Below are 14,923 nucleotides of genomic sequence, written 5' to 3' on the forward strand. Positions count from 1 at the left end.
GTTATTTGTAGGAATCTCTGCGAGTGAATGTGTCAGGAGGGAGGAGGTTCCACATTTGTGTAGGCTGCTTTGCTCCCTTTGTGAGAGTCAAATGTAGCTTCTCTCCGTCTGTGGGCCCTCCTGTCCCTCACCCCTGACTAGTGCTAGCTGGCAGTTCCTGAGGAATCTTGAGGCTGGAGTTGAGGATATTCGCTCCCAATTCTTCTCCTTAAGTCTTTATTTCAGCCACCCATCTGATCCCATCCCTGTCCCTAGAAGGGCTCCCTGCTGCCTGCGTTTATCTTCCTGTTTTATGATGTCATTTAATTAGCTCGCACACGGTGGTTTTATGGGACAAACACGGCCTTGTTTGCCTTATAACTGGATTTCACAGCTCTGTGGGGACAGGTCGGGAAATCTTATGCCCGTGGTGTGTGTTCAGGAATACTGGATCTTTAGGAACCCAGGAATTTTGGGAATGGTCTGACTTGGGAATGACTCTATCTTCCAAAAACCAGAAAGGACTCACCTCTTACTTCTCTAGTTCCCCATCCCATAGCATGTGAATCACGTTGATGGGGGAAGTGGGAAGGCTGTGCCAACCATTAGCGGTGGGGGAATACCAGTTCTCTTGCTGTCCTGAATCTCTGTTGCTCATGTGACTGTCATACTACTTTTGGCCCATAGATAGAGTGACCACTCATAGGGTAGTTATAAAGCCTCTTGAACTTTGACTATCAGGGAATGAGATGCAGATATTGTAGGGCATATGCTAAAATAGGGCCTGTGAGCTCAAGGTTCCCAAATGAGAAAAATGGAGAGAATTTTTTTCCTTTAACAGAGACTTGTGGGCCTAGTGGGATGATTAGGGTGTTGATTAAGCAGGGTTCATCCAGATGCTAATTAGGGAGTTGAGGTTACTGTTTATACAAATTTATATTGGGAATACAATGTGTTGTTTGGGTTTGTGGTTGCTTTTTTTTTTTTTAAGATTTTATTTATTTATTTGAGAGAGTGGGGGTGGGAAGCATGAAGCCAGACATGTAACTCCACCCCACAACCCTGAGATCATGACCCAAGCTGAAATCAAGTGTTGGGATACCCAACCGACTGAGCCACCCAGGCACCCCCATGGTTGTTTTGTTTGCCTGGTTTGGTCAGGAAGACCTGGGAAAATATAAGAATGAACGATTTGGAACCATTCCAGAAAGAGGAGTTCCATCTGATTTTCCTATATCTCCAACGAAGGAGACCCTGCCCTCTGCTGCCATGTGTGACAAACTTTTGTGGAAGAAACTTTCCTTCTCCTCTTGCCCACCTCACCGACGTACCTGTACATGCACACTTAGAAATGTCCATGAGCAGTTTCTTAGTCAATATGCTCTTCTTTTCTCAGCTTTAGAAAGCACATTTCTCTGGCTTAGTGTTGGTGACTAACCAAGTATGTGTATGTGAAATCTGCACGGGGGCAAGAAGATGGGGGACTGGAGGACCCACAAGCAACCTCTGCTTCTTTCGTTCTCCTTCTGCTCTCCTCCTCTGCACTGCCTTGCAGGGAGGAGATCCTCAACATCAGGACCCTCACTCCTGCCCTCCGTCTGTTCTTCATTCTCCCCTTACTCTGGCTTCCTTCTTTCATGTTCTCCCTGCTTGGCCTGTCCCTGCATATGACATCCTTTTGAGCACCTCCTTCTGAAACCCAACAGTCTGTTTTCTCCAGAACCACTGGCAGACAGATACATAAGAAAAGTAACCTGGAAACAGGTGAGCAGCTGTGGGAAGCAGAAGGGAAACTGCGGCAAGTGTCATTCTGGAGTCGGGAAGGGTGTTAGCAGAGAGTCGCAATTGTGGGAAGAGCACCCTTAATTGTAACAATAAGTAGAAATAAAGATATTCTAATCTCAGGTACAGAGACTTATTTGAATATCTTAATATGCTATAAATTGGATATTCTAAACATCACTCCCCTTCTGGAATAGTCTGGAACTAGTTTTGCCTAGATGCCAAAGATTAGACCAGATGATTCCCAAACTTTCAGAGGAAGGAAGGACTCAATCTCGGTTTTCAGAATCTACCTTGTTGGGATATTCTTCAGAAAATTTAGCCTACGTCCCTCCTGATGCTGCTTGCAACACCTTACGAGTCTGGTGATGAATACAGTTCCTCCTGACTGTCCCCTCCTCCCTGGGAGTCCGTGACAGCACATCTCACTGAAAAACCATTAGGTTCTGAAAGTGTTGGGACTGGCCCTGGCACGCCTTTGCCCTTCTGTGCTGTCCTATCTCCGGATGACTTCAGAGAAGGTGAGGGTGGTGTTCACTGGATGCTCCTGCCTCCCCCTCCTCTTTCCTCTCAATCGCCAATATATTTTCTCTGACAGTTTGCACAGATAGTTAAGATACCGTGTAATTACCGTTGCATTTGAAAGCCAAACATGATTTATATCTGACAAGCTCAGTCATCTTTGGGATGACTTGCTGTGTGTGTGTATGTGTATTTGTGTGTGTGTGTGTGTGTGTGTGTGTGTGTACCTATGTTGGTTATGTCTTTTTGTGGGATCAGAGTAGATATTGAGCCCTCTGCCTCTCTCCACCACTCAGTTACCTTCCTTTACTGAGTCAAGAAACTGGAGTATATAGAACACTGGAGGGAGAGGTGGCATCCCAATTCTCAGGAGACTTGAGAATGGGACTGATGTGATACCCAGGACAACAGTATACACATAGACATAGGGGATGAGGCCAGTAATGGAGACTGGAGAGTGACACCTCATGGAGGGTGACTTATTGATAGACTTTTTTCTGGAGGAGCTGTTGGGGGGAGGATTGGAAGAGGTGGATTAGCGCTGAAGAGAAAAGAAAGAGGAGTGCCTATGATGGGAGAAAAAAGGCTTCAAAGGTAGAAGGAGAGAACTTTGCAGAGAAGGAGGCAGCTTTGCATAGTTAGAAGGACATGTCTGAATGAGGGAGTCACAGGGAAGGGGAGGGTGGGGAGGAGGGGTGTAGCAGTGGCCAGAGGGGGGTGGGTCAAAACATTGATAATGATGCGTTGAACTACTGTCAGGATAGTAGTTTGGGAATTTGGGAAATGTCTTTGAAAGCTCGGATTCAAAGTGAGGTTCTGAGGTGGATTTCCCTGCAATCGGGGACTGGGCTTGAAGAGAGCAGGGGTTACAGCAACTGGAGTGGGGCTGGAAGACTGGAGACCAGGCCCTTCTGAGTATTGCTTCTGAGCTTTGTGACGGGGGAAAGGGTAACTCCTCCTTTTCACTTCCCTTCGAATTTCAGTGAGAGAGCTTAAAGTTGGACAAGAGAAAGGGCTGTATAATTTCCTAAAGCAAAATGTACCACTACCTTGTTTCTGTGCCCTAAAATAGGTTTGGGCCATGAGAAGGGTGCCTGGCTTGAAGGCAGAAAGATGTACAGGAATAGGGTTCATCTTCAGCCCCTGGGGTAGAGTGGGAGTGGGGTGGTTGGTGTTCTTAAGTTTTGCTCTTGGCGTCTCTGGCTCAGGCTTCTGTCAGTACAAACCTGCATCCCGGCCCCGCCCCAACTGCTGATTATACCCCTTGGGATGCATCATTGCTAGGAAAGCAGATGTGCCAGATGTGACATGTTTGAAAGAAAAAAAAATCCCTTACCTCTGAGCCTTGGGGAGAGCTGCTAATCACCATCTTGCTGCTGCTCATGGGGAGGGTAGGGCTGAGGTAGGGTTGGTGCCAGCTTCATACTCTCCTAGCTCCTCTGCAGGAGGATCTCTAAGCACCTACGGAGCTAGATGTGGGGGAAGGAGACTTGGGAGAGGAGGAAGAGAAACTAAGACCTATATTAAATAGAAAAGATTTTGATTGTACTGTAGTAGGTGGTCTGCCAACAAGTTTATTGTTCTGGGGTTGAGCAATTTATGTAAGGAGATGCTGGTCCCTGTGTGTGTGTGTGTGTGTGTGTGTGTGCGTGCACGCGTGTGTGTGTGTTTCTAGGAATTCAATCCAATGGCATCACTTCAGTTTATCTAGCAACCTCTCTGGGAGGACACCCATGACTTCTTGAGAGGCTTCTTCTGCTCCATACCCTCCTACTGCTTCATGGTCTTTCCTGGGTTTATTTTCTTCCTGTCCTCAGAAACTGAGCTCAGAACTTGCAATGTGTCTTGTCCTTTGCCTGAGGGGAACCTCTGGAGCCTTGCTGACAGATGTCTCAGTCTGGGAAGCCCCAGCATGCTTTGCTTAGTTCCTCTCCGCCAAGACGGCGCCCAAGGTACTGAGATGTCAGGGCCCCAGTGCCTCAGCTATTTCCCTGGCCATGTCCTAATGGTGATGGGATAGAGGAACAATTCCTTCGATAAGACTAGGAAGGGCTTGGGATAAGAAATAAAAGAAGGACTCTTGGGTGTACTAGAAAGTTCTCAGTCTGAGGTCAAGGTAAAGTCGCACAGTATGGCACAATGCCTAGGGAATGGACGTAATGGTTCTATGGTATCTACAATTCTTAGGAATGTAGTTGACTCAAAAAAAAAAATCTCTGCTCAGATTCCTAGGAGGTGATTCCTGATTACATCTTTCCTTAAGTGTTGACATTTCCTATTTTCTAAACTGGATTATAGCTCTTCTAATCTGACCCCAAAGAAAGTGGACCCACCACCAAGACACCTAGGCTAGCCCTAGGACTTTAATACATGTAAATTATTAGAGTTCTGTCATCTCTACCAACTAAAAGTCCACTGACTAAACCAAATCCCAAAGTAGCTGCTCTATCTCTAACCCTATCCTTAATCCTGATCCTGAAATTAAGCCTAATTCAAATCCCAATTGTAACGCTGCTTCCCTCCACCACCACCATCTACCCCCTTCATTGCATAGAATAATTTGAGAGTAGGAGGGGCTGGAGGGAAGATGAGGAATGCCTCTGGGGAGAAGGAGGAGGAGGAGATCCAGCCAGAGAGACCTGGAGGAGCCAGTGTGGTATCTGGGAGCCTGGGGCATGATCCCTGTACTTGCCAAGCTGTGAGTCACGACATCATTCTCCATGGCATTTTGTTGGGGGTGTGTCTGGGCTGGCAGCTGGTAAACAGGCTTGCTTAGAATGAGGTGCTTCCCCTCTGCCCCCTCCCTAATTCTGGGACAAGAGAGAAGTCTTCTGTCCTGAGGGTCTTTTTCCCTTTTTTCTTTAACATTTCACAAGACTCAAGCAAAGCAAAAGGAAAAACTTAGCGCTTTGTCATTAGTTGCAAGGAGATCATGGAGAGACTAAATTACTAAGAATGCAGAGTCTAGAAGCTTCCAAATGTGAGGTGGCCTAGTCCAGCTCCCTGAGCGTCATCCCCCTCAGGGACTCAGAGTTGCTCCATTTTGCCCTGTGCCCTCTCATGACAGCGCCCTTGCTCTACCCGCCTCCTCCCCTGTAGTTATTGCCCAAATTCAGATAGGCATCCACTGGAGCTGGATAGAGATCTTTATGGAGGTAAACCTGTGCCTGTGGATGAAACAACAGCTGGAAACACTTGGAACTTTTTCCTGACCCTGATACTTCTCCCGGGCTAACTTTAGTCATGATGTATCGGTTTTCTGTCTATCTGACCTTTGCTCTTGGGAAGGGAGAGAAGCAGCAGGACACCGATGACTGTTTTCTGATGTTGAGGGATGATTAGGATTATTATTGTTTAGTCCTTGGGGAAGCCAGACAACCTTCAGCCTGACTCTAAATACATGTAGCTCAAGACAGTTGCTGTCCTCAGGGCTCATGAAAGCTCTAGTCCTCCCCCGTCCATCCTTAGCCCACATCTGCCAATCCTGCTGTAACCACTATAGATTGGACTTGGGGGACGGAGAGTGCCTGGTTCCTTGGTGTATTCCCTCTAGGACTCATTTTCATGCCTGAAGCAGAATTTACACTCCCTTCCCATCGCAGATTTAGCTCCTGTCCCAGGCTCTTCCACAGGGTGTGGAGGCCCAAAGTCCTCTAAAACCAACTACGAAGTGACGATGGTAGGACTTAACATACGGTATGCAATGAAAGACCTCTAAAGCTCCATTCTTTGAATGACACACAAAACTCACTTCAACCAAGCCTAACTCTTATGTGCAACCCACTTGGAAAAGACCAGTGTTCTGGTTTGCCGAGGATTTAAAAAATGCAGTATGATTTAGAAAAAAATCAAAACGTGTGAGTCAAAAGGGGCTATGGGTCAGAGTTCCTACCTGCTGCCTCCTTTTTCTTTCTCACAATGCTGAAATATGATAGTGATAATAATAACTAACATGTAAACAGTACTGTACAGTTCCAGTGTGTTTTCATTTATAACCTCGTATGCTTGGAATTCTGACTCTTATTTTACAGACAAGGAAACAGAATACTTACATGATTTCCTTATGGCTGTGGAACTCGTAAGCAACAGACATTTGATCAAAGTCTAGTGACTGTTGCAAGGGGGGCTGAAGATCATGGTGTCTAACTATCACAGAAAGAGTTAGGGAACACTTTCTGAAGAATGTCCAGAGTGGGGAATACAAAGTTTCTAATGAAATCACAAAAGCCTTCCTAACTCATGGATAAGATGGTCTTGGTGTGGAGTCCCCCCAAAAATGAGGTATAAGAAACTAAATCTAACCCCAATGTCAAGACAATATTAAGAAAACTGGGGAAGAAGTGTCGTTATATGCAAACTGATAATGTTTTCTTGATGAAATTTTGATGTTCTAATGACTGTGATTTAGAAGGCACCTCCAGAAACTTCTCTGTCTAGGTCCCCACCTCTGGCCATATAGTCAACATGTGGTTGGATGCCCAGTTCTTACAGACATCAGAGGAATAGGAACCCATGGCAATTTTTGACCCACCCATCAATTTTATCTTGGACTAATCTAAATCTCTTTTGCTACTGTTCCTGGGAGTGGGGTAGGAGATATCACTGTCTGTCTATCTGTCTGTCTATCTCTATCAAGATTTGGAAAGTTGAGCTTCCAGGTAATATCTGCTAATGGGTTTATAAATACTTCATACTTTTTAGGCCTCTTCAGCCTAAATAACACCAACTCTCTTGGCCTTTTCTTCTCATATACAGCTTTTGAATGACACTGGTGGCTCCAGGTCTTTCTAGAAGGACAAGTCTCCAAGAATATGAAGCGTTATTATTTCCTTCTGCTCTGATTTGGGCTGTCCCTGACTTTGCTTCATTGTTGTGAAAACGCTTCCTAACAGGTCTTCCCTCCTTCAGTTCTCTCCCTCGTAACCATCCTAACCTCCGCTGAGAGATTTATCTCCCTAAATCATGCCACTTTTCTGCTCTCTTCCATAGCCGCCTCCTTGAGTGCTTACCATGTGTCAGGCACTTCACTATGTGATCTCTGTGCATCATCTAATTTAATCACATCAACCTTGTGTGGTAGGGACTTTTGTTTTCTCTGTTCAAAGATGAGGAAGCAGAGGCACAGAGTGGTTACAGAACTTGTCCAATATCTCATGACTGGAAAGAGGCAGAGCTTAGGTTTAAACCCAGACCTTTGCAACCCAGAGTGCATGCTCTCCTAATACTGTCTGCATAATTTTTTTTTAATTTTAAAAACTGAAATGAATTTTAGTACAGAAAATGAAGACAGCATTTTGTAAATTTATCGCTCAAAGGGGTATCTCTATTTGAGGAAATCAGCGTGTTACACTTGGAGAGATGAAATGTTACAGATGAAATTTAAATTACAAAATTAAAAAATGAAATTAAATTAAAAAATGAAATGGTTACCAAAGTAATGCAGGTCAGGGGATCAAAGGTGAAGGGTCACACATTATTAAAAAGAAATCCAAAAGGACGCCTGCATCACGATCTCTCATTAGTGTTCCAACGGTGCCTCTCTTTGGGTAAACTTGAACATTTCGGCAGACATTCAAGCAGCTTTTTCGGTAAAAAGATTTTTACATGACTACTATTGCTGTTCCCATGATCATCTTCTAGAGGTGGCACGGTGTTGAGAACACAGTAGGTGTTAGTTCCGCAGAATACACTTTGGGAAACACTCTTCCGGCTTATTTTCGACAGCTATTTCCCCTCCGCGCGCCACATCCTCCTCCTCCTCGCGACCGGGACCCCGAGCGCGTGCTTCGTACCGCCGCAGCCGCTGGCCCAGCCACCCAGCGGCCCCGTCTGCATATTTTTAAATGTATCTGTCATGTGTCCTGGTGGCAGGACCTGCTGTCATATCAAGCACCGGAACACCACCCTATTTAGTAATGTTCAGTAAATGCTGATTGATGATTATGATGATGTGGGGAAAAAAGCAGTTCTTGGTGAAGAAGGGAGAATGGTAAAGTGAGAATTTTGATTGTGATTATCCAATTTGCTAAAGAGGACTTGGACTTCTCGCTCCATGTGGACTTTACTGACTCCATTTCAAGAGCCCCCGCTGTGCACAGAGCCCTCAATTCGGTGCAGGAATTGTCGAGGGACAAGACTTGGTTTCTGTCCTTTGGGAGCTCCCAAACTAATGGAGCTCCCAGACACAGGCATTTTTACTGAATTTGAATGACTGTTGCAGACTTAGATATCATCCAAAGAGAGCTTGGAGGTTCTGTTTTGCAGGATGGCCGAGGATATGGTAAAAGAGAGACCATAGATATCTTCGGTGGCTCCAGCTGTCCTTCAAGATCATAGCCTGGCCATGACACAGAGAATTTGGCTGGCCTGTGCGGGTTGCCTCCACTGTGTGGTCTCCAGTCTGCCACTCAGCAACATAAATCATACCAGAGATGATTTACCCTGGAAGAAGGTGAAGAGGCTAAGGGGATAGGAAGAAGCTCGGTATAACCACAGGCAGCAGAACTGATACTACAACTAAGGTCTCAAATGAACCCACCCGAATGTGTTGGCCTCACTGGGACAGGGGGGCTGGAGAGGTGGCACTGCGCCCATGTCAGTAATGACTCCAGACCTCGTGTGCCCCCCGAGTCCTCACCACCTGCACTTTGCTTAAGCATATGTCGTGAAGCAAGAGCTGAGATCTTAAGTTTTGGGGAAAGTGAGGCGCAGCATCACCTGACAAATGGGTGAGTCCCCCCCACCCAGTTTACGAGCCCAGGGTGGCTCCCTCTTAACACCCTCTCTCTCTTTATGGACCTGCCGCAATCTTTGATGTCTTCATCTGGTGAAGTGGCACTGGGGGAGAGAGAAGCTAACCTCAGCCAAAGAGGCCCTGCCCACAGTAGTTCCCGGGCCAGGGAAGGGGCTCCTGGGTGGGGGTCAGGGATTTAGCGTGAGGAGCAGTGGATTGGACAAACTGACACTGAGTGTCCTTTTAGATCCCTGTCTCTATGGAAAACATCAGTGGTATATTCAGTCTCTTTCACAGCGTTAGAAAGAATATGCTTGGACTTTGGAGTGAGCCACACATGGTTTAAACCCTAGATCCTCTGCATTTGAGCTTTTTGACCTTGGGCAAGTTACTTAACCCTTTGAGCTTCAGTTTCCAAATCTGAATTGAGTAATAGACAATTCATCTCACAAGATGTCATGAGAACGGACTAAAGCGTGTTCAGAAAGTGCCCAGTAGTTTCTCATATCCAAACTTGCTCCTCTAATTAAAAGATAAGCTCACTGAGTGCACGGATCTCACTGGCTTACTTCCTCCCTCTTCCCCAGCAGCACAGGCCTCTCTGCCCCTCCTCTGCTTGGGTGGAGAGGTGTTTTCATTCAAGCATTCCCCCTTTTCTCACAAATGCGTGAATCCCAGGATCTGCGCCAATCTTCTCTGTCATCTGCAGGCCTCCATCTTGGAAGCCACTTACCTGGAGAATCCTGTAAACAGCCTCCTTTTCATACTTGGCAGATTTTCCTCTTCTCTGCCATGCTCCCTCTCTCCTCCATTAAAATGATTTTATTTGCTTTGCTCCTATTCTTATCCATCTATAATTTTTATTTTATAGCCACTCCATAATGGTCTGGGGCCATCCCTACTGAATCACCAACTGGTCTTACTTTAGGATTTAATTTGGTTTTATTAAAATTACCAAAATTCTCCCTGGGCAGGTGTAGACCTGGCCAGGGCAAAGCTCTCTAGGCTGTTGACTGTGAGGCCCCTCCCCACTGGTAGATTTCCAGGCTGTTGAGTTTTTCCTTCAGCCACAGCAGGTGAATATTCCTGGTGCAATCAGTGTGTGTGTATGTGTGTGTGTGTGTATGCACATGTGCGTGCACACGCTTGCCTTACTTTGCCTTATAAGTTCTCAGAACTTAGAAGTTCTCAGAAAATGGGTTTCCCAGTCCCACTATCTTTACTTACCCACTTCTGCACCTTTTGGAGGAAGAAAATGCTCATCTACCTTCCTTTTGCCTTTCTAAGCTCATAAATGGACCCCAGGGTATCTGATGTAAATGCAGCTAAGAGAGTGGATGCACTTCAGGTGTCAGGGATAGAGGGAGGAAGTCTGTACGTGCCTGCGTGCATGTGGGTGCACACTGTGTGTGCAAGTGTGCGCCTGTCTAAAGCTAGCTTGGAGTGTGGATGTTTCCATTTAGCTGTGAGAACATAGACTTACACAGCCTAGGCAAAGAGCTATAGTGTATTTTGAGTGACTAAAAAGCTGCCTACAAGTAGCTGCCATGCCTGCACTTGAGAGTATAGTCACATTCTACCAGAATGTAATTTTTGGTGGGAAATCAGGACAGTGATAGGGTTTAGCTGCTTTATAGCTTTACCCTTTCTTTTCAGGGAAATGGGCTAGGAAAAGCTTGGGGAAAATAGGATTTCCACTTAGATTTTCCAATATATTATTCTCTTTTAAAAATGTTTATTATTTTTATTTATTATTTTTTATTAACATACAATATATTATTTGTTTTAGGGGTACAGGTCTGTGATTCATCAATCTTACAAATTCACAGCACTCACCACAGCACACACCCTCCCCAATGTCCATCACTCAGCCACCCCATCCCTCCCACCCCCCGTCCCCTCCAGAACCCTCAGTTTGCTTCCTGAGATTAAGAGTCTCTTATGGTTTGTCTTACTCTCTTAAATAAAGATTTCTTCGTTAGGTGCAGAAATGTTAGCATTAGGGATGTTGGATCCAGAAGCAATAGAAGAAGAAATAGGATTCAAAAAAATGAAAATAACAAGAAGATAACTCCTGAATTCGATGTGTCCTATTGACCCGGGTGGATGGTCACTGGCTGTCCCGCAAGGCCCCTGATGCACGTGGACCCCATTTAGAGGTAGAACTCAGGATGAAATCCCTCCCATCCCAGTTCCATGGACAATTTTGTTTCATTCCCTTGTCTAAAGATAGACAGGTTCAACTTATATCAGAGCATGTGCTTCCTTCTGACTCCCCCTTCCTTGTCCCCTCCACAGTCCTAGGATCCACTTCTATCTGTATATCCACATCCCAAATACCCACTAAAAAACTGGGGAAGACCTCTACAATGGGAAACACAAACAGTGCACTTCTTTGCTAGAGAATCTCATAAAAGTAGGTCAGAGGACTGTTGGGCTCAGAGCTCGGCTTTGGTATCTCAACTTCTGCTACCTCCCCGTGGTTTTGCTTGGTTGGCATTAACCCATCTTGAATCTGCCTGTTGCTTGTAAGGGAAGATGGCACAAAACTGGACTGAAGAAGAGTTAGGTTCCCACTGGGAAAAATGCAGGGACTCCAGCTCTCCCTTAAGCATCTAATTTTGAATCTAGAGGGTTGAATGAGAAATAAGGCCATTTGAGGTAGCCTAACACCGGGCATTTGAAAATTGATATTTTCTCACCATCCTTCTTTTCCTTTTAGAAAACAGTGTAACTTGCAAGAATATGATTATCCTAAAACATTTTATTTTTTAATTAAAGAGGGTTCATTATGCTACCCGTCTCATCTCGTCCCAGAGGAGGGAAACCCTGTGTTCAGCAAGTTTGCTAAGAAATAATTATAGGTTCAGATCTTCCCCAGGCCCCGAAATTCAATTAAAATTTTTTTGTTTTAAGTTGCTTGCAGTCACATGGTAAGTATGTGTGCATGCGCGTGTTTGTGTGTGCACGCCCGCCCCAGTTTTCCTTGTAACTCCTCTGGGAGTGGGTTCTCGGATGTGAGGCTCCTAAAGGCCAAGCATCCCCCCACTCCCAGCCCATCTTCTTTAGCCATATCTGTGTGAGCAGATGTTAACATGATGAAAAATGCTTCTGTGAAAGGAACCTTACTTTGTTTTTTGTTGGTTTGTCATTGACTAGAATTGCCCTGGTTGTCTACCAGTCCCAGTTCCTGGCATAGTTCTCTGGCATATACTGAATTAGGTCAGTGTGCGTAAGTGGCTTTAACCCTCACTGTGGATCAGAATCACCTGGGGGGACTTTTAAACAGTGGAGATGCCTACCTCAGGATGTGTAGATTCAGCTGGTGTGGAGTGGGGCCTAGGTATCGGTATTTTAAAAAAGCTTCTCAGGTGCGAATGTGCAGCCAGGGATGGGCACCCCCTTGAGAGGTGACAGCTGCGTCCAGGCAGCCTCAATGGCACAGGGATTTGGTCAGTAGTAAAGAAGCCAGACAGGGTCATGACACCCAAATTTGACTGCCTACACTTCTCGACTCACTGTATAGTTATTTTAAATAGTGTACGTGTAGGGACAGAGTGCTTATCTATCACTTCTCTCCAAACTCTTGAGTTATAGTTAAACTTTGGTGGGAATAGGTATCCACAGCTGCCGCCCCCCTCATCTCAAGAGAGGGGGCAGTTCTGTTGTAGGACTGCCCCTGTTTACATAAAGAAAAAGATTAGGGAGGAAAGTGTATTGATGACAGACCCTACATGAGCATTCCAGGAGATGGGCCAGTATTTATGGGTATTTATGGGTTCATTGGGCCATGTGTGACCTTTCCCCCAGTTTAAAGAAAGTAGCTAAAAATCCCGGGCTTCAGGGCACAAGACCTCCTGGCAGCCAGGAATACGAGAGAGGGCAGGATGATGGAGGCCAAATTTTCACCAGATAATAAACCAAAACAGACATGTCTAATAGAAATCCAATAAATGAATTAATAAAATAAATAACATAAATGTACCTATGAATGTCCATACAGCTCAGCATATAAACATATATAGGTTATATATATTAGTGGCTTACCTAATATTTATGTGCATGTGTGTAGATTTAAATAGAGTGGTATATAAATATGTTATATAACCACACTAGCTTTGTGGGGCATGGAGGTAATTATGCAGATTTTTCAGGCACAGTTTTGGGCAATTCTAGCTATTTTCATATTTTGACTGAAAATTTCACTGATATCCTGATGTTTCCAAGTATTTAATGTATAAATTATGTATATATTTTCTGTTTTGTGTATAGATATTTGTCATCTATGTTTGCTTTTTTCAGAGGGAGGATACTGAGTCTGTGCCAATAGCCAGAGCAAGCAATTCAGACTCAAGTAATCTACTTTGCGGCTTAGCTAGTCTGTGCTTACAAATTGTGTGAATCCAGTTCTAAAATCTTTACTTATTTGGTGCTACATAGAAGTGGCCCCTAAAAATTTGAACTAGTTGAATGCACTTCATTTTGCTTTTTTTTTTTTAACAAGAGAGAGTGAGAGAGTGGGGAAGGGGCAGAGAGAGAGGGAGAGAGAGAATCTTTTTATTTTCTTTTTATTTATTTTTCCCATTTTATTTATTTTTTCAGCGTAACAGTATTCATTCTTTTTGCACAACACCCAGTGCTCCATGCAAAACGTGCCCTCCCCTTACCCACCACCTGTTCCCCCAACCTCCCACCCCTGACCCTTCAAAACCCTCAGGTTGTTTTTCAGAGTCCATAGTCTCTTATGGTTCGCCTCCCCTTCCAAATTTTTTTTTTTTAATAAACATATAATGTATTTTTATCCCCAGGGGTACAGGTCTGTGAATCGCCAGGTTTACACACTTCACAGCACTCACGATAGCACTTACCCTCCCCAATGTCCATAGCCCCCTCCCCCTCTCCCAATCCCACCTCCCCCCAGCAACCCCCAGTTTGTTTTGTGAGATTAAGAGTCATTTATGGTTTGAGGGAGAGAGAGAATCTTAAGCAGACTCCACTTGCAGCACGGAGCCCGATGTGGGGCTTGATCTCACGACCCTGAGATCATGATGTAGGCTGAAATCAAGAGTTGGATGCTTAACTAACTGAGCGACTCAGGTTCCCCCTAATCTCTCACTCTTTATCCTCCTCTCTAACTCATAAGCTCACGTGGGCGCACACACAGGGGCATGCACAAATGCGTATATATGTGCTTACTCTTTTGTCAGACTGACTCTAATTTCTTTCTAGCTGGATGGACAGTAGCCCCGTTGGCCCCAAGAGGGGAGGAAGCAAACGTAAGCAGTCTCCAGAGATAAGAACACACTAGCACATATTACCCACATAGTAGTTACATGCTAACATATGTAGAGATGTGCTCTTACACCCCCAAAAGCCCCAAAAGGGCTTGCCTAGGAAATTGTTTACAAACAACTACAAAATCCTTATCTGCTTTCTATGACATTTCTGCTTATCTCCCAGTTTGATTCTGTCTCTGAAGCTGGAACAGATACTGGAACTGTGTCTCCCCAAACTGCCTCCAAGAGCTGGGGCTCAGAGTCATACAGTAGAAAGTAGGAGGGAAGCCATCCACTGTCATCTTCCCATCTCCTGTGGATAGACTGGGCTGAGCCAACTACAGAGTCTCCCCAGACTCTGCTTTACAGGTCCATTTATGATGATTTTTTATGAAAAAGAATATAGATGAGTTTTAATAAGATTCCCCTCTCTCTCCGGGTTGACTCAGCGACAACTTAGCTTTAAATATGCATCTCATTCCCCTAACTTCTTCTTTTAACTTGTTGGCAAAACCAAAATGAAGCATGCAAAGGGAGAGAACAGCTTGGCCCTGGAAAAAGATAACCCTGTTTAAACTCAGGCTACTGAGCGACTGGCTGCTCACAAATAAGGAACCATAAAAGAGAGTTT

General features: G+C 44.9%; 1 pseudogene; it reads right to left on the bottom strand.

Annotated features, from left to right (window-relative positions):
* Window positions 1–7,723: 7,723 nt before the first annotated feature.
* Window positions 7,724–8,057, bottom strand: LOC123947440 (annotated as a pseudogene).
* Between the last annotated feature and the right edge of the window lie 6,866 nt (window positions 8,058–14,923).

Source organism: Meles meles, chromosome 7 (genome assembly GCF_922984935.1).
Source record: "Meles meles chromosome 7, mMelMel3.1 paternal haplotype, whole genome shotgun sequence".
Classification (NCBI taxonomy): domain Eukaryota; kingdom Metazoa; phylum Chordata; class Mammalia; order Carnivora; family Mustelidae; genus Meles; species Meles meles.